Source organism: Crocodylus siamensis, chromosome 10 (genome assembly GCF_052110815.1).
Source record: "Crocodylus siamensis isolate JL-2025a chromosome 10, ASM5211081v1, whole genome shotgun sequence".
Taxonomy (NCBI): Eukaryota; Metazoa; Chordata; order Crocodylia; family Crocodylidae; genus Crocodylus; species Crocodylus siamensis.
The window spans coordinates 52242969-52262653 of NC_143404.1; positions in this window are offsets into that span (position 1 = coordinate 52242969).

The window sequence follows — 19685 nt, forward strand, 5'->3', positions numbered from 1 at the left end:
GCAGAGCTAGTTTTTTTTCCCTTCAGAAACAAGTACATCATTCCAATATCACTTTCCACACCAACATGCCATCTCTTGCTATCCCTTTCTACATGTGCTCATTCCTCACTGCATCCTGGACTTTTCTCCCACCACATTCTTTGTTCCTTTCTACCCTACACATAGTTCAGCTTTCTTTTTCTCCTGTTCCTCTGGACACTGTTCTCAATTGCCTTGTTCCATTTTTCTCTGGAGACAGCCCTAGCAGGGGGCCCATGATACTGGATGACGACTTCTCACCTCATAGGTTAAAACAGCTCCTACTGGAGTGAGGCCAGATGAGCTCTTGAAACTCTCACACTCAGGATCCAGAGAAACAAAAGTATTAACACAAAGATTTCCACATCCAAATTAAAGTACCAAGTACTTCTCATTGAATTACATACCATCTTACAAGAACAGGCCCAGTAATGGAGTTTTTGAACATAGGGCCCCTGCAGGACAAATCAGGACAGTTGGTGGCCAACACAGAGAAAAAGGCAGAGCTCTTCAATTAGTTCTTCGCTTCGATATTCCTAAGTACTGGCCAAGACAATTCCCCCAATTTGAACATAGATAGATGCCTGGGAGGTACTAGACCAATGGTTAGTGCTGACCTAGTTAAGGAGCATTTAGAGGGGCTGGATGAGTACAAGTCAACAGGCCCAGATGACCTCCATCCATGGGTGCTGAAGGAATTGGCCACTGTAATAGCTGAGATGCTGGCACAGCTGTTTGAGCTCTCATAGTGCTCTGGCCAGGTCCCTGAGGACTGGAAAAGGGCCAACATGGTGCCCATTTTTAAGAAGGGGAGAAGAAATAAGCCAGGTAACTTTAGGCCAGTCAGGCTTACCTCTATCCTTGGGAAAACACTGGAAAAAATCATTAAAGAGCACATTTGTGAAGGCTCAGCAGGGGAAATGATGCTGAAAGGAAACCAGCACAGGGTTCATCACAGGTAGATCCTGCCTGACAAACCTTATAGCCTTTTATGACCAGGTAGTACACTGTCTTGACTCTGGAGCTGAGGCAGATGTCATCTACCTGGACTTTAAGAAGGCCTTTGATACAGTTTTGCATCCTATTCTAATGAGAAAGCTAGCAAGCCGTGGAGTGGATGCTTACACATTCAGGTGGGTGGCAACCAGAGAGTAGCTTATCAAGGGAGGACAACAGAGAGATGGAGATGCACTGTTTACCAGGGCATCTCTAGGAGTAACTAGGAATAATGGGTACAAACTAGTGGAGAGTAGATTCAGGACAGACATTAGAAAGACATTTTTCACAGTAAGGGTAGTCAGAATCTGGAACGGGCTGCCAAGAGAGGTGGTACTATTACCTAACTTGGAGGTCTTCAAGAGGAGGCTAGAGAGGTACCTGGCTGGGGTCATCTGACTGTGGTCCTTTTCTTGCCTGAGGCAGGTTGGACACGGTGATACTTTGGGGTCCCTTCCAACTCTACAATCTATGAATCTGCTGGCCTAACAAGAGCATTGAAAGGAAGGGTCAAATATCAGGTAAAGTAATATTCACCTTGAGTTGAGTAGAATTTTTTTCAGTGAAAACAAAAACAAGCAAACAATACCTGAAAATATTTTTTTCACAGCTAAGAGAAAAACATTTTTAGTTTAATTTTTTATTCCAATCAGTTTGAGGGCTATTTAACCATTTTTAGATTGTTTTTTTTTTTTTTTTACAGGTAAGTCAACCTTCTTTTTTGATTTAAGAGTCATTTCAAAGCAAAAAAAAATTTCATTTTGAAAATATAGTAGAACTTGGAATTTTCGGAACAAGAGATTTAATTCAAAGATCAAAGAAATCATTATAGGTTTCAAAAATGTAACCTATAATGACTGATTTGTTGGGGGGGACAAAACAAAACGAGGTTTGATTCATTTTGAGATGTGAAGATCACAGTTTTCAAGCATGAAAAAGGGTCTCTGCAAAGATGAAGTTGCAACAGGGAAGATTTAGGTTAGAAAGTTTTTCTTAAGGTTTAACTGTAAAGAGAGATTGGAACAGTTTACCTTGGGAATCTCTATCCCGGGGAGTCTTTAAACCATTTTTCTAGGAGCAGTTGACCTAGCCTTGGGCAGAGCTAGGCTAGGCAAACTAGAGTACCTCTCAAGTTTCCCAACTACTTTGTGTAATTCTGTTTCACAATTTGTCCCCCATGTTTTTCCATTGAAAATATACACTGAATTAGAACCAGGTCTGTTTCTTTAAAAAAATACCAACAATTCTCTCCTAGCTCTACTTCTCCTGCCTATTTTATCTCTTCAGCCATTGCAAACAATCTCCATATAGGTGAATCTGTGGAATGCTATAAGACTCATGGCAATTTACACAACATCCCTGTATTTAGTTTCGAACCTTTAACCTCTGCCTGACCACTTAAATTCATATATGGGCAGCAGATGCTGAAGGTGGAATTCTGTTACTTTGTGCATGCCTAAATGGCAATTTCCCAGCCAAGAAAGTGCCAAAAATATTGTGTACACATGAATTTTGATCCATTACCCTTTCCCTTTGATATGTAAGAATGCACACTAGGTCACACACTGGCTAGGCACATATGTAGTTATTTATGTGCATACATGAACATTAAGCCCTAGAAAAATGAACCGAACAAGCTCTTCATCACTGAAAATGATTCCCTGTAGGTCAGGATTTGGGCACACAGATAGGGCAGAGTATGGAAGCTTTCTCTTTCCTAGTATGTGGATAATTAAAGAAACAGAGTCTCAAGGGCTATTACTCTTCAACCTCTTAGCGCTAAATTCACTTAATATATTTTTAATTTAAAAAGTAGCTAGGTGCTTTGCAGATCTGCTTTCCATTTCTCGGAAATAATGAACCTGGCCCAAGACCTGCAGGAGGATGAAGAAAATATAAACTGTTCATTCCTGATGAAACCTTTGGACAATTAAAATACTTATTATTTGTCTCCTTTCAGTCCTGTGGAAATGCCTCCCATGGCCTCTTCTTTTGATTGTTTTTTCATCTGCATGGACTGTCAGGTAAATACTATTGATTAGCTAGAGAGTATTAATTTATACAATAATCAGTGCCATGCAGAACCTTTTAAGTTACCCGTGTGGGAAAAGAGTGTTTCCTTGTCAACCTGCATCAGAGTGACTTGTTACATACTGTTGATAACAGGCAAAGCTCAGTAGTTTGGGAGTTTCATTCAGTTCATTCATTTAAATGTTTTAAAATATTTACTCTAGCTGCTCTTCTCTGAGCTTTTTCTAACAGGTTTGCACTGAAAAATAAGGGTAGGGGTTTTGGAAGATGAGGCTTTCTTGTATGCTATGACCATAAATCCTTCAGCTTGCTGGATCGGAGATAATGCAAGATCTTTGCACTGTTCCATGACAGCAGTATTATTGTTGTTTACATTATGGCTGTGCAAGTAGCAAGAAATAATTGATTTGGAAGTAAAAGCACCAAGTTCAGTTTGCTATGATTCACTGGTTCATGTTATTTGCAATTCACAAGTATTAGGAGCACAGCTGGATAGTCACAAAACTGTTTGCAAAACTGAACATTTTATAGATTTTAAAACAAGTGATCATAGGTCCAAACATTCATTAAGCTAAGTTATTTGTTCACTATTCATGATAGCCCTAATTTAGTGAAGTATTTATATACTGTACTCAATTTAAACATATGTTTGGGGCTAACAGAGTGATGGGACCAAAGCAGAAAAAATTAAGCTTGTGCTTAAGTGCTTTATTAAATCAGTGCCTGTTCAATTGTACTCACACACTCATTAATGAAGCTACTAGATTATCATATGATCTAGGTGACCAGTCATATAGCACAAATTAGGTGTACCAGATAATTGAAACAAAACATTTATAAGCACTTCCACATAACTAAACATATCTCCAGAAAGTCTTAATTGGCTTCTGATGAAACCAAATCAGAATAAATAGGCCAAATCATAAATAAATATTATTTGGAATCATTAGTTTGATTAAGCCCAATAAAATCACAAGAGGGAAAGGAAGACAAACAGTAAAAATAGGAAACTGGAGGATTTTTTTGTTTTTATAAATTTAGAAGATGCACATATAAGGTCAGTAGGCCTGACTTCCATCTGTGTGAAGACCACTATATCCCCTTCTAGCAGTATATTAGAGCTTCTTTTTCTGCTAGTGTAAACAAGATTTGGGACCACTCTGTTTTTGTAGAACTGAGCTATGAGAATGAAGTGCCTCTTTAGTTATGGGAATCTGAACCTGCCTCTTCTTTCAACAACTTGCAGATCTACAGACTCACATGTTAACACAGATTTTTCTTGCAGCAGATTAGTACACCCTCTTTAACTGAAATCAAGGAGTGCAGAGTGATTCTAAGACTTAAGAACAACTTCCAGACATCTAAGCATTCTATTTCAATAACCTGTATTGAGGATTTTGCCCGTAAGTGGCAGCCAACGGTGACAGGAAGCTGTAGAAGAAAGGTCATTACTATAAGCCACAATTTGAAGTGAGGGAGCTGAAGTCTGCTTGAAACAGGACCAAGATGCACCATTGCAAATCATGTTTTACGGAGTCTGTCTTCCTATGCAAGGAGCTGACATTTGTGCAGCTACACCAGTCAGTGGAACGAGGGTCAACCCTTACAGTGCTGGCAAGACTGTCAGTCAGAATAAGCAGATGCACAAAAGAATAAACATGTGCCATGCAACCTTTTTTTAAAAAGCACATTACTATTATTAACTGGAAATAACAGCCAGCATCCATCATGTTCAGCATAGCCCACATCACCGCTTCGCTAAACAACTCAGATTATTTCCCTGTAATTGCCTTCTCAAGCTCTCTAACAGCCATGATTCATTTCCATTAAAGCTCGGGAGGATGAGATCATTTAACATTTTCCCCCTTTTCTCTCTCTTTTCCCCATTTTGTAAATTATGCAATTATGTGCTCACCCCCATCCCCTGAGCCACAAGAGATAAAGCTGAGCACTTGATGTGGCAGCAGAGCAGCCCAAATGGGAGTGAAGCAAGGGCCATAATCTCAGCCATGTGTTTTCCCACCATTGTCTTGCACAGAATCTGTAAACAGCAAAATTAGACATGTGCCAGTTTAGTGACTTTCACATCCATTAATGGCACAGAACATTTTGGTCAAAGGGTAAATAATGCAAAAGGAAAAAGAAAGCCAGTCTGAAATAACACCAGATTCTTAGGGTCTTTGCTGAGTTTTGCCTTGTTAACGGTTTCAATTAAAAATGTTGCAGATATGAATCACATTTCTTCACTCAGAAGTTATCAGCAGTGTCTCATCAGCTATGAAATAAGAATGGCATGCTTTCTGATAAATGGATTGAAAGATTTGCCTAGATTCACTAGAGTATCTGCAAGTGCCTGCTGTACCCCACTCTGAAATACTGTTTCGGGAGTTACTCCAGATCTAGTTTTTAGCAGATTACAATAGTTCTTCCTGTTCCCTCCCAGCCCTCTTCCAGGAATACCATCCAACTCTCCCCAGGAATGTAATAGTTTACATCTGCCCACAGTAGCTAAAATACAATGGGTGACATCTGGATTATACAAAGCTCAATGCAAAGATCACGTCCTCTTAAGGACACAGACCTTCAGTGCATTATCCTTGAATCAGATCTACATAAACCTTTGAACTGTCACCATCGTGAGGCACTGCAGAAAGCTTTGGCCCTCTCTTTTAACCCAGATGCTAAGAGATCCTGTAGTTCTAAATAAAGGGCCCCAAAAAGCACACAACCATTTTCAGTCCATCCTCTCATTTTCCTCACATGAATCCATTAATGGCAAGCTATTTCTTGTTCTGCTGATAATCATTGTCACAGGAAGGAGGTTTCATCAAATGTTTTAAATCTCCCATGTTCCGGCAGTTACTATAGTTTATTGCAATGTTCTTTTGACGTTTCCATGACCCACATTTTCATTCATTTACCATTTTTGTCATGTCCTCAAGAAGTCTGATTCTGTTACTGTGCTCCACCAGTGGAGGGTCTGTGGGCCTACTCTGGTGTACAAAGATGAGCTCTCCTCCCCATTTACCTTTGTGTGTGAAGGCCATGCCGAACGTGGGCTAACACAGACTCTTTGGAAACTCTGCTGGTCTCAGCTCTGTTTGGTAACTAGCCAGACAAGAAAAGGCTTAGCTAATGGTCTCTGAACTAGCTTTGATAACTTTTAACTGACCGGGGTTGATTCAGAATCCCTTAAATAGTGGTACATGTTTCATACCAGTGGATCTATGGGATTATGAATGGGATACGCCAAATTGGAGGTGGGGAAGTAGCAGGGAAAACAACTGAGAATGAAAGGTAGAGGACAAGAGCCTGTTTTATAGTGCACATGCTTGCATTCTTTTATGGGTAGCACTTCCTTCTCCAATCCCCAGACTTTCTACTTGGGGGCATAGATTAACCCTATTCACCCACTTGTTGATTTACCAACATGCAATTTAAGTAATCATTTGTGTGTGCTCCAAATATCTCCAAACACATTGATCAGGGGAGCCTTCTGTAATACAGCACTGTTCATAAAGACTTTGCCATTGATCAAAACATTCAAGGCAGGGGGAGAAGGGATCAGATCTTACAGAACTAAACTATGAGAAAAAAACTATGAGCTTCAGTACATCAGTGGGATTTCTCACCTTCCAACTTATGTTTACTTATGTTGGAAGGTGAGAAATCCCACTGATGTATTGAAGCTTTTTGGTGTGATAATGACCTTCCATGCAGGAGGGGAAAAATAATTAAATATCCCTTTTGTCAGTGATACTTAAAATATCAGAAAACCACCATGAAAGGCCTAGATGTCCTGAAATGGGTGGTGGCTGTGCCATGAGACCTAGGAATTTCCTGGTGATATAAGCACTAATATGGGGTGAGGAGACTGTTTTGATTTTTCTGCAAGTCACGGTGAGGAGCAGAAGAGATGTCACGTGAGCAGAAACCAGAGCCAGCCTTAGGGAAAATGGTGCCCTGGGAAAACTTGTACTTTAGTGCCCCCCCAGTCAATGTAGCTGCTGCAAGCAGAGGCGGGGGGGGGGGGGCAGGATGCTGCTGTGAGTGGGGGCTTCTCACGTGTGTGTGGTGTGTGTGTGTGCGGCACCTCCCTGACCATAACAAACGGAGCAGTCATTCACATTGCCCACCCCTAAGCCCGCCTCTGGCAGACAGATGTGCCAGACATCCAGTGTGTCCGGTACACCTGTGGTATGATCCTGAGCATAAACTAAAGGGAAAGAGCTTTAGGGTAGGCTGCTAGTAAAAGAGGCCATGGGACTGTGAACAAAGAAACTATTTCCTGCTGTTTGATTTCTACTATGTTCAGGGAAACAGAAGTTTGTTCATTTTTTGTAAATAAATGAGATTACATTGAAGAAACGCCTTACTTCATCATCAATTCCTTTTCCTGACAGGAACAACCCACCAGACAATGAATACTGGCTAACAGCTCAGATCAAAAGGGGTAACAATACTATTCTTTGATGGGGTAATTTAGTTACAACAGCTCTGCCTTGCTAAGACATCAACTACATAATGTGGCCACCCACAGAGAAGAGAGATATTGTTAAAAAAAAAAGAGATGCAGATAAAGAAATGAACAGGGCCACCTGGGTATGTGCTAATGGAGACAAACAGCAGGTCCTGAATACTGCTACTGGGGTGGGGGAGAGGGAAGAGTTCGGCCATATATAGGGACATACTTAAACTGCGATCTCAGTGATCACTGCAAAAATAGCTTTTTGGAAATCAACCATAAAAACCCACTTAATAAAAATAAAAAGCTGGCTCCACACTGGGGGCCAGTGGTCCTCACTGCTGCTGTGGCCTGGCCTTGCAGCCTTCCTGGGAGGGGAAGGCACCAGCTGGCAGAGCAGCACAATAGGCAGCAACCAAGATGACAGCTGCCCCCTCATGTCTCTCTGCCAGTCAGTACTGGGGCAGGGATGGACAAAGTGTGGCCAGCAGTGGAGATGGCAGCCTCCGCCTTGTCCCTCCACCTGGGGCCTCTCTGCCAATCAGCACCGAGGTGTGGGACTGCAGTGAAATGACCATGAAATTGGCTCTTTGGGGCATGACCAAGGCGCAAAAATTGCTCTCTTTCACTGTATGTTAGGTAGGTCCCTAGTCATATACTAAATGCAGACACCAAGGAGAATGAGAAAAAGAGGAGAGATGCAGTAAAAGGGGATACTGAGCTTATGAAAACACCTGCCTCTGAGATAGAAACAATACATGTAAATGAGCAGGCTTCAGGCATGCAATTATAGACACCCAGGGGAGAGTGGGAAAAGATCCCCATAAAGCATGTGTATAGTCACCCAGAGGATTAATATGATCAGACACTTGAAGAAAAACTTAGCGTTGCACACCAGCAACCTGCAGCTCCCAGTGATTTGCAGGCACTGTGCTTCTCTGAAAAAAACAGGCCACATTAATTAGGTGTTTATTTACAGGTTCAGGACACCCAAGTCTCTAAGCCCTCCTGGATACAAAGAAAAGCTGGAAAATGTGGAGAGAGAGAGAGACTGACAAAGTGACATCTGCCTGAAACAATAGCTTCAGGAAGCATGAATGGTTTCGTTCATCTTTAGTCTTGTCTATGAAGGCTAAGGAGGACTTTTTAAATACTGTATTCTGATATTTAACTCATTCACTGTTGACCATATGGAGGATTGGGATTGATGCAGGTGGCTGTTGTCAAGGTTGGCTAAGGCAGGAATTTGGAATTTAACCATCAGCATTGCCCCCCAGAGCATAATGCAATTTGTATCCATCACTAAGAGAGGGAAGAAAAGAGCATCAAAAGGTCCAAATGCCTCCTGGATGCAGGACCCAAGATCCCAAGTTTTCCTGGGTGCCAAATACTGCAGCTGCCCCGTCCATCTATAAAACTTCCGGTTTCCCTTTCACCACCCAATATCTATCGAGCAGTTATTAATTCTATCTGTACGTTAAATCTGCATCCTATCCGATGCTGTAAGCACAGTAAAATTAATTGACTATGGTATCAAAATAAATAATAATCAGGCATACCATAGCGAGGGGAGACAGACAGCCCACCATAATTCTACGGTTCATTAGTATGTTTCTGACACCTCTTTTTTCTCTCCTATAAATCCATGCATCATCAGGTTTCTTCTACCCCTGAGGAACACAAATTTTGTGTCAGGCTGTGCAATCTAACAGCCCCCAAGAAAGCCATGTTTCCATCAAGCAAAACCATCTTCTTATTGATTACATTAAAAAAAAAAATTAAATCCCTAATTAGACCATTTCCTCTCCCTGCCTCCCCTGCCCTTGTCTCATCTCTGTCAGCCCAATTATATCACTGTGCTGAGCAGATACAGGTTTAGTAGTCCTCCAGGGCTATTGAATCAAATGAGAAATTGCTAGACATTTACTTGACTTGCAAACAGCTTCTTATGCTTAATTTTTACAAAAAATGCCCTGGAAATACAGATGAGATGCATTTAGCAGCTGCTAACACTGCTTTGCATGTATCTTGACCATGGAACATGAGGCACTGCTTATCTCCTGATTCACCACTGCTGAGCTCACTCATTTGAACACCTACACCAACCTGCTGCAATACTCCAAACTAGTAAATTAGCTCGAGTCACTGGTTTTTTAACCAGTCCTGAAGCTTGAGTACACACAGCAGAATATGGGTGCTTCAGTTCCTCTGCCAAACAAATCAGTTCAAAGGACATACATTTTAAAGGGTGAATAATTCTGTTCTTCCTATCACAGGGAACTATGCAGATTGTTCTACTTACACACCTGCAGACTGATGTAATTTAATTTTGCTGTAGAGCCTCCTATAAAGGGACAATGGTCAAAAGAAACAGAACTCTGCCAGTTGTCTAGACAGTGGAAAACAAGAAAGCCTGGCAGGGTGACTTGCTTCCTACCTTTGGGGTACTAGGAAAGTATGACCAATGAGCAGAATGGAGAAAAAAAAAAAGACTGCACATTTTGATATGATAGAAACATTAACATCAGTCATCTTTTGACATGTGGAATATACATTAATGGAGAAAAATCAAGCCCCTGCTTGGAAGAAATCTTGGCAGTAGAGTTCAAACAGTGATGTCTTCTGAAACACTCCTGTTGTTAGTTCAGGCTTGTATTCATTTCAAAAGTTCCAGAACACATCTATGCTTTAAAACAAGATATGGAGTATCTCTGTTTACACAAGATCCACAGGAATAAATTACAAGATCAGGGCTGTCCCACTCCCATTTCATCAGTTACTAAAATCAATAATCTGACATGTCCTTATAAGGATTTCAACCTTTTCCTGTGATTTGCACCAAGAACCTCAGCTTTCAAAATCACCTTGAGGAGAACCTTGTGTCCCCGTCTGCCATGCATCACATGCCAAACCCTGAAATGAGGCAGGGACATCATATGGTTATGCCCCACAGTGATACTCCTAAGATCTATCTCCAGAAGGGAGTGACAGGGAGCAACCACACTGCAGTTTTATTGGCTCATGTCCAGGTTTATCATGTGTGGCACAAAAGTATGTAGGAAGGCATGCTTTGTCTAAAGGGCACCAGGGAAGTACAGAACTTGCTGTAATGGTACCAGCTGAATAAGCAAGAGCTTTCCTACACCTTGTGAGGAAGGCTTGCTAACCAGAATGATTTATCCAAGGTCACATACCGTGTCAGGACCAGGGAAAGAAAAGTCTCTTAAGAGTGCCTTGACTCATCAGCTCCAGACTCTGGTAGCTTAAAGGCTTCATGAGGAAACTAGTCTGTAAGGCTAGGGACGGACACTACACATAAATTGGTTTAAATGATCAGAAACTGGTTTAAACCTGTAACAGAACAGAAGTTCAGTGCATATAAACCTGTTTCAAAATGGCAGAAGATGGTTTAAGATAAAACTGGTTGACTGTAGTAACAGACTTAACTGATTGGGTCAAACTGGTTTACACAATGTCTGTCCCAGACCCCTTCCTGGTTTAACTTAAACCAGAGTCCCCCAGAATTCCAGGATGCTTTGCAGGTGCTGGGTGTGCTCTGCTCCAGAGAACAGGGCTGGCCTTGCCCCTCTGCTTCCAAGCCAGAGTTCTGGTGGAGGTTGCAGGTACAGCAGGGTCTGCCTGGCTTCCCCCTGTGCCAACCCTCCCTCTTGCTACTTACTGCTCAAGCAGGGATCCCTCCCTCCCGTTTCCCACAGCACGGACCCCAGCCCCATGGATCCTAGGCATGTGGTATGCTAGCTAATGCCGAGAGGCATCTGTGTGTGTGTGCGTGCGCGCGTGCGTGTTTTTCCAAATTCACTGGGAGAGGTAGGCAGAGCAGTGTCCACTTAGGGCTTTTTGGAGCTAATCAACAGGTCAGCTGTTAGTGTCTCTCCATTACTTCCTTGGAAAAAATCTTGATCTAATGAGAGAGGTTTTGTTTTGTTGATGGGCTGATAAACACTGTGTTATCAGCTCCCTGCTGGTTCCCTTGCCTGTCAAGTTTGCAGACAGTATGAAGAAGCAGGGAGAGGGAGATTGAAAAGCTTAGTATCATCAACAGATGCATGCACTACACACCCCTGCCCTTTGCCTCAGAGTGCTAGCCGAGAGCTGGGGTTTGGCAACACTCCTGACCCTTGAGCAGGGAGCAGGGGGAAAAGCCTGGGATTGTGCAGCAGTGTAGGTGTTTAAACCCCTCCCTAATCAAAGCATCCTGCAGGAGCCTGGCCATGCCCCACCCCCAGGTCAGCACTGTGGTTTCTTGCCTGAGCCACTGAAGGCGTGTGCCTGCATTTACTCAGTCCAGAGGGAATGTGCAGTTGCAAACTGATTTAATTTAGGCAGGTTAAACTAATCTGCAAAGATTGAATCAATTCAGGCTTGGCTCAGGTTTTTGAATGTCTGTCTTTAGCCTAGGAGTAAAGTGTTTTTACCTTTGTGTATTGTGCATAGCTCTACCCATTGTGTCCCTAGCAGATACAAATTCATGCAATCAGGTAATTGTATCTATTCTGTGACTTCAGCTTCAGCATGCAGGGCTGAATCCATAAAGATATTTAAGGGCATATGGGCACAATTTAAGCACCACCAGGATTTTTAAAACCCTTGCCTGCATATCACCAAACTGTATCCATTTAATAGCCCAATGATTAGGGATCTCCTTTCAAATCCTCCTTGCTCAAGGCAAATTGGGCATAGGGAGGAGTAAGTGAAATGCTCTCTTGAGTTTACACACCTAGCACCAGGGGAGAATTAATGGCTGATAATATCTTAGTGAAAGTAGGTGCCTAATTGCCTTTGTTGGGTGAGATTTAGGCCCTGCCTCTATTCTCAGTATTGTCTACCAGTTAACTAAGGCACCGAATTCTCACCAGTATATTGCCTAGGCACTAGGGGACGTAATTCAGGGCACTGAATTCCACTGTGTGGTAGGGTTCCTTAGAGTTAGTGCCAATTCCCCTGGATTTAGACCTTGGAAACAGACTTCTCTCCACTCTATTGTTACAAACTCAGAGTAAATGAATTCAATTCAATGGCTTACCATCATCTCTAGCAGAACAAACAAGCTGTTTGCACCTCCCCTAATCACCTGTTTCTGGTCCAAAGTGCAGGCTAGGGTAAACTCTGAGAATACTCTAATTTATGCCTTATGAGCCAGAGCCACAGTGCAGCTCACAGCAGCTGAAAATCATCAAGGCACTGATCTGTTCCAGCCTCTACCTACTCCAATATAATCTTCTCACCTCTAGCCCACCGAAGAATATTGAGTGAGCCTCTCAAGGTCTGCTCCAGAAGTTAAACAGTGGGGTGATTTGCACTCAGAAGAACTATACAGCTGCTTTTTAATAACTTTAAACCAGCATAACTGGTGCCAACTGGGAACCACACAAAAGTCAACTCTCCCATCAGCACAAAAGGTGTGGAAGATTGGAATTTGGCCATCAGCAAGCAGATGCCATCTGTAGTCTCGGGCAGATTTTGTTTCTATATTCAGCACACTCCCTCTTTAACAACTCTATTACTAGGGAATCTTAGTATAAGGCATTGCTCTTTCAGCTTCTGCATTGTTTTGTGGGGACAGTGAGCAGTGACTACATCACTTACAATACACCCAAATACAGAAATGGAAAAAATCTCTCTGCATTTCCTAATAATGGCTGGATTTTCCCATAGATCTTTCTTTAAGGAGAAGCTTTTACCAGACTTTAGAAACTGAGAACTTTGGGGGTTTTTTTTCAGTGTGCATCTTATTTCTGAACAAGTAAATCCATTTTACTCCCATAAATAAATGATAGTTAGGCAGGGGGTGGGTGGAACTAAGTAATAAAGCTCTCAGTGTTTCTATAACTTAAGAACACCCCAGTTGACAATGAGCAAATTATTTTTATCAATTTGTTTTCCAAAACTATGTCAAGCCCTCTGCAATAAAGCTTCCCATCCATTTCATTCCAAATCATGAATAGAATAAATCCCACAGATCAGAGGCTGCTTTCAGGGCTGAGAGAGGATCATCAGGAACGTTCATCCTCAGATATGATCAAGTTGAGACAATCCCATCCTCCTTTCCCCCTCCCATAAATACATTGGATATGAGAAACCTCAATCCATCCAATAATCATTTTTTCATCATCTTAATGTGAGGTAGGTGGACATCTCCAATTACAGCACTGTTTTCCACCCTGTTTGCCCATCTGCTTCATTTGCATCTAATCCACAGGTGAAGGAGAAGTATATGTGATCAGCACTTATCAGGTTTCAACCCACAATTTTTAAATATGGCACAAACTTAATTAACTAATTATCTTGATTATCACATCTGACCTGAGCAAGAGCCACTGGCTGGCTGCAACATTTCTGGGCATCTTGGCTGGAGATGAGGAGTTCAAAAAAGCATGCTCATTTCATACAGATGGTCTTACAATTAAAAATAGTGGGTAAGGGTCACTAGTGCTCCCTGGTTGTGTCGTTTCATTAGAGCTATAAAATCACCTATGCTGAGACATTCAACTTAGCCCAGAGCTTGGGGAGAAAAGTAGAGGTAGCACATGGAAGAGACAAGTGCATCGTAACATAATCTTTTCCTGTTCTAGTGTTTACCTTCCTGGACTACCTTAAAAGAAGTAGACCTCCTAGGGTGTAGCTTTTGGAGATCCATGGACCTTTAACCCTCCTCTATGGTTGAGGATATTTTGCACTTTGTTGCTCATCAGTGGTGCAATGCTTTGACAGAAGGCAGTGAGGACTCAGGATAGGAACAGCAGCAGTCAATACCATGGGGGATTTGGGTGCATTGACCAAGCTGTGTGGAAGCTCAGGTCTGAAAGCCAACAGTGCTACAGATCACAAAGAAAGTATGTTGGTAGAAATGTGAAAATGAGGGAATTTCCATGTCTGTAAAATAAATGGTCAGTTTCCTAATTGCTCTGCAAATTGAAAAAGAGTGTCTCTTTCTATCAGGGATCTCTTCCCTGCCTCCTACTTGTAGTCCTGCTCCAAGCAGCCCCAACTTCTTTTCTTTGGCTAGTGTATATCTATCCTATGACAAACGCTTTATAGGTCTTTACAAACTGCTTGTCTTGTGTCCCACAAGGAACTATAAGGTAGAAAGCCAGATCAACAAATCACAATAAACATGGAGGCACTCTGTTTGTAGGCAGAGGCATTCTGGAAATGTCATAAAAGCCAGGACATTGAAAAGGTCAAAGGAACTTAAAATTTCCTGCATCCAGGAAATTCATAGCTTTGTAGATGTAGGGTCAGAAGGGACCTAGGTAGATCTTCAAGTCTGCCCCCCTGACCTGGGTAGGATAGAATACTGGGCTCATATGACCCCAGCTAGGTAACTATCCAGCCTCCACTTAAAGACCCCCAAGGTAGGAGTCAGCACCACTTCCCTTGGAAGTTGGTTCCAGCACCTAGCTGCCCTGACCGTGAAGTAGCGCCTTCTAATGTCCAGCCTGAACCTACTCTTAAACAGCGTATGACCATTATTCGTTGTTACTCTGGGAGGTGCTCGGGAGAACAGGGTCTCTCCCATTACCCGCTGGTCCCCCCTGGTAAGTTTATAGACAGCCACCAGGTCCCCTCTCAGCCTCCTCTTGTGAAGGCTGAACAGGTTCAGATCCTGTAGTCTCTCCTCGTAGGGTCTGTTCTGCTGTCTCCGGATCATGTGAGTGGCCCTCCTTTGGACCCTCTTGATGCTGGCCACATCCCTCCTAAAGTGCGGTGCCCAGAACTGGATGCAGTATTCCAACTGTGGCCTGGCCAGCATCGCACAGAAGGGGAGTATAACCTCCTTGGCCCTGCTTGTGATGCATCTGTGGATGTATGACAAGGTGCAGTTAGCCTTACCGACGTCCTCACATGGGCGGCCCATGTTCATTCTGGAATTGATAATGACTCCAAGATCTCTTTCTGCCACTGTGTTTTCAAGAAGGGAGTTCCCCAGCGTATAGGTATGCTGCTGGTTCTTACTGCCCAAGTGCAGTACCCTCCACTTGTCAGTATTAAATCCCATCCTATTCTCATTTGCCCACTTCTGTAACCTGCCCAGGTCCAACTGTATCCTGTCACTTACCTAGGTACTCCTTGTGCACCTCACCTGTCTTGGCTGGGAGGTGTTCTTATGTCCTCCTGTGGCCCCATTATTCACAGCCATTTAGAAATCTATCTAACTGCTAGATGCAGGCAGAGCCAGATGGTCAAGATACCCAAATAAGAAAGAATGTGTAGGGAGGAACAGCTTCAGAATCTGTTTTTTATTCATGCCCCCCAAAATTGCAAGATTCAGAAATGGCTAAAAATTAGGTCTCCCTTGAGCCTTATTATCTGACTACAGTGCTTAATTTACAGTTGCAAAGTACATTAAACATTGCACAAGTAAATTGCTTTGCCAACAAAACTCCTATCTCCATGTTCAAGACACAGTGGCATGTGCATGCATGTGTTAGCTGTCCATTTGCACAATTATCTAGTTTGCAAAAGAAATAGGTATGTGTCACATGCCGCTGTTTCCATGTGTGGATATATTTCACAGGGGAAAAAAATATTCTAGTTCAGATTAGGTCCTGAAATAATTCCACTGAAATCAATGGTCCAGTGTGTCTAACATAGCTGCCCAAGGCCTGGCTTTTTCTTCACATCCACATGCTAGAGGCAAAGGAGGCAGAAATGCTGAACATAAACACTGCGATAATATGTAATTGCAGAAAAGAGACTCAGTGATTACTGTAGCTGATAACACATTCATTATGTTAGAGCGTTTGAGTGCTATAGGAAAAGAAAGCCCACTTCCCTCCTCCCTATATACAATTACTGAACATTTGCAATAGCTTCCCAGATAATTTTTTTTTCCCAATGATTGGTAGAGTAACCATTTGGAAATGAAACTCCTGCAAACTTTCATTAAAGGAGATAGGAAGCCAAGAAGATAGCATTATATATGGCATTTTTATGAAACATTAGGCACAAAGTGATAGCCGTATTATTGTATATTAGAAAGCTCTGAAGGATGCTCAGCCAACATGATAGCTTGATTGGGTGAACATTCTAATATGTCTTTTCAGAATGGAGATATGGGCTAATGGAACAGCTAACAGGCTGTATTGTTGCTGCTGAGGGGGCAATTTTTAAAGTATAATGACAGCTGATAGTTTTAGTTACCTAAAAATATAGCTCCTTTTTTAAGATGATGGGAATATTCACAGCTATTTACTAATACACCAGGGAGTGGATTCTCCTCTTACTCATAGATGTGTAACTCTATTAGTTTCAATGAATTTACTCTTAATTCATATTAATGCAAATGAAAAGAGGAACTGACAACATGTTTCTTTTGGTAGGCCCCAATTCAGCACAGTATTTAAGTACAATCTTAAGTCTACCATTTTTCAGCAAAGATGTGAGTAGATGCATGAGCCTCAATGAAGTAAACATGCTTAAAGGCTAGGTACAGACATTCAGAAGCCTGAGGTGGAATCGATCTTTGTTATCCAGTTTTCTATAAGTAGCGTAGTTTAAATTGGTAGTGAACAGAGTGTATATTTGCCCTTTGGTGGGGGGAAAAAAAATCTTAGATGGGGATCCACCATTTTTAAGCCAGTTTGTGTGCTGAACTTCTGTTCTGTTATGGGTGTAGACCAGTTTTGTGTGCCAAAGTTCTGTTCTGTTATGCATATAGGGTGGTTTCTGACCACTCATACTGGTAAAAGTGTAATGTCTGTACCTGGCCTAAGTACTTTTCTTAATATAGCTGGAATGCTGAGCCAGGGCTTTAGAAGATAATTTAGGTTAGCAGATGCACCTTTCCTGATGAACCTTTCCAGTGCAAGCTACAGAGGAAAGTAATTATGTTTCAAAAGAAGTTACCTGTGGGAGGAAGCTAGATTCAGTTCTGATCTGCAGGGGAATATAATTATATAGTTGCAGCACCACATGTTATAATATTTAGTGTGAATGTGTACCCCCTCTGTGCAAAATAAATATTAATGAAACATATGCAGACATAAATCGTATCACATTTTTAGCAGGCTTCCTTGATTGCTTCTGTAAAAGCTGCAGGCCTATCTGTTTTGTGAATGGACAACCTGCATCTGGGCATGAGAAACAAGAATACACATATGAAAATGCAGAGGCATGCACATCAATATTTTCATGTAAGGGTTAACCCCATTAAGTAGCATCCATTGGATTTAACAGCTTGAAGCAAGGAGCACAAACTCCCTACACAATGCCTGTATAGAGTGAGCCACCTAAGCAACAGACTCTCAGAAACTAGCAAGCTGAGTGCCAATGTGAAAATACTGAGTGGGTTGAGGTGGCTTTAAGCCTTGCATTGCAAAGGGGGTTGGACACCTATTATGTGCCAGAAGTACATATCTCTGCTTAGGACTCTGAGCTGTAAACCGTTTTCTCAAGTTAAGCACCTACATCAGGTCAGTCTTTTCTCACAAAAAATGAGAGTGAGAGTCTCTTGTGTAGAGTAAAATATCTAAGTCCTGAAAGTGCTATTTTCTAGAGAGAACTGAGCAGTCTGACAGGAGAAACCCTACAACCAAAATATAATTCTATTAATGTCTTTACTAATCAAATGAAACCTCAGGGATAAATGCATTTTGACTTCACACTGTATATGGATGGGCTTTATAACGAGTGAGATGGTCACATATTCTCATTTTTTTTTCTTCCCTTGCACATATCTTACAAGGCTAGTAACAGTCTACTTCAAGGATGAATCATCCCCTTTGAACTTCCTTTTATTCCAGTGGAATGTCAAAAGGAGACAGGATAGTACTAACAAGTGAAATAGAGAAGCCAGGATAAGGTTCAGGGAAGGGAGCAATCATCTCTATCAGCAGAAATGGTGAGGAGGACTGTGATGGCACTGCTAAGCTGAGGAAAACCTGATGCAATGCGTTTAGCATAGTGTGCTTCTCTGAGGTATAACTATAGATTGGTGCCCTGGGCAGAGGTGCCCACAAGTGCAAGCGGGGAGGGTGAACAACAGCAGAGAACTGGCAGAAGAGATACACATCTAAGCTGCAAAAGCATGGTCCATCCTAAAGATCAGAAGTCATCCAGGAAAACACCATGACAGCTGGCACTTCTTTGGGTCATCTTCTCAGGCTGTAAACAGACATCTCATTTGACCACAGATCAAAACAGGATCAGCACAGTCATTAATACGCCTTGCCTTTCCATGCTACGTTTCTGCTCTTTCACCATTAGGCGGCCAGTGGGAGCCCACAGTTTAAGTGGCTTGTCCCTGGAATGAATTCTGAAGCACGATTCTGATCTCACCTACGCCAAAGCAAATTAGGAGTAGGTCCATAGGAGCCAGTAGATAATCCATGGTGGCCCATAATGTAGCAACCCCCCCCAGTTTTTCTTTTTTTAAATTTAAAAATGCATTCCCTCCCCTTCCCCAACTATTTCTGACTTTTCCTCTCCCTCTCTATTCCCTACAGATAATTATAAGTAAGCTAAGATGTAGGATAAGCTTTAATATTTTATTTTAGGCAATGTTTTATTTTTCTTTCCCCTCTGCAAATAAGTGCCCTGCTATTTTGATATAGGTAGCCATTGTTTTATAAGTGATAATTATTATGTTTGTATTGATTTTTTTTTACTGATTTTATATTGTGTGATTACTGTTTTAGGCCTATATGTGTAAGTTAGTGTAAGTCATGTCAAGTTTCCATCTTGTAATGTCAAGCCTGTAGCTTATCCCCATGCCCAGTCGTGTAACTCTAGCAGGGCACTAAGGTGCCTCCCACTTTTGGGAGCAGTGAGGAGGGAGCCCAGGTTGCTAGTGACCCACACCTGTTAGCAGTCAGCTGACTGGAAGGGGCAGGGCCTGGCTCCCATTTAAACCTCAGGGCTGAGGCCAGGCAGGCAGTTCCCTGCTGGCAGCTGAGGGGAAAGGAGCTCTGCCTGAGTGAGCAAAGGGGAGAGGCCTGACTACATGAACAGCCTGATACTGGTGAGAGATGGAACACCCTAGGTGTGGCTGGAATGATGTTTTAGATGAGCGGCATGAATTTATGTTATAGCCCAGGGGCTTGTGTTTTGTTTGTTGTTGTCACTGGTGGTTTGGGTGAGGCTATAAGGGGATGGAGGAGGCCTCATAGGGGGTCCATGGCAGCATAGGGACCCAGGTGCCAGAGAGGGTGCA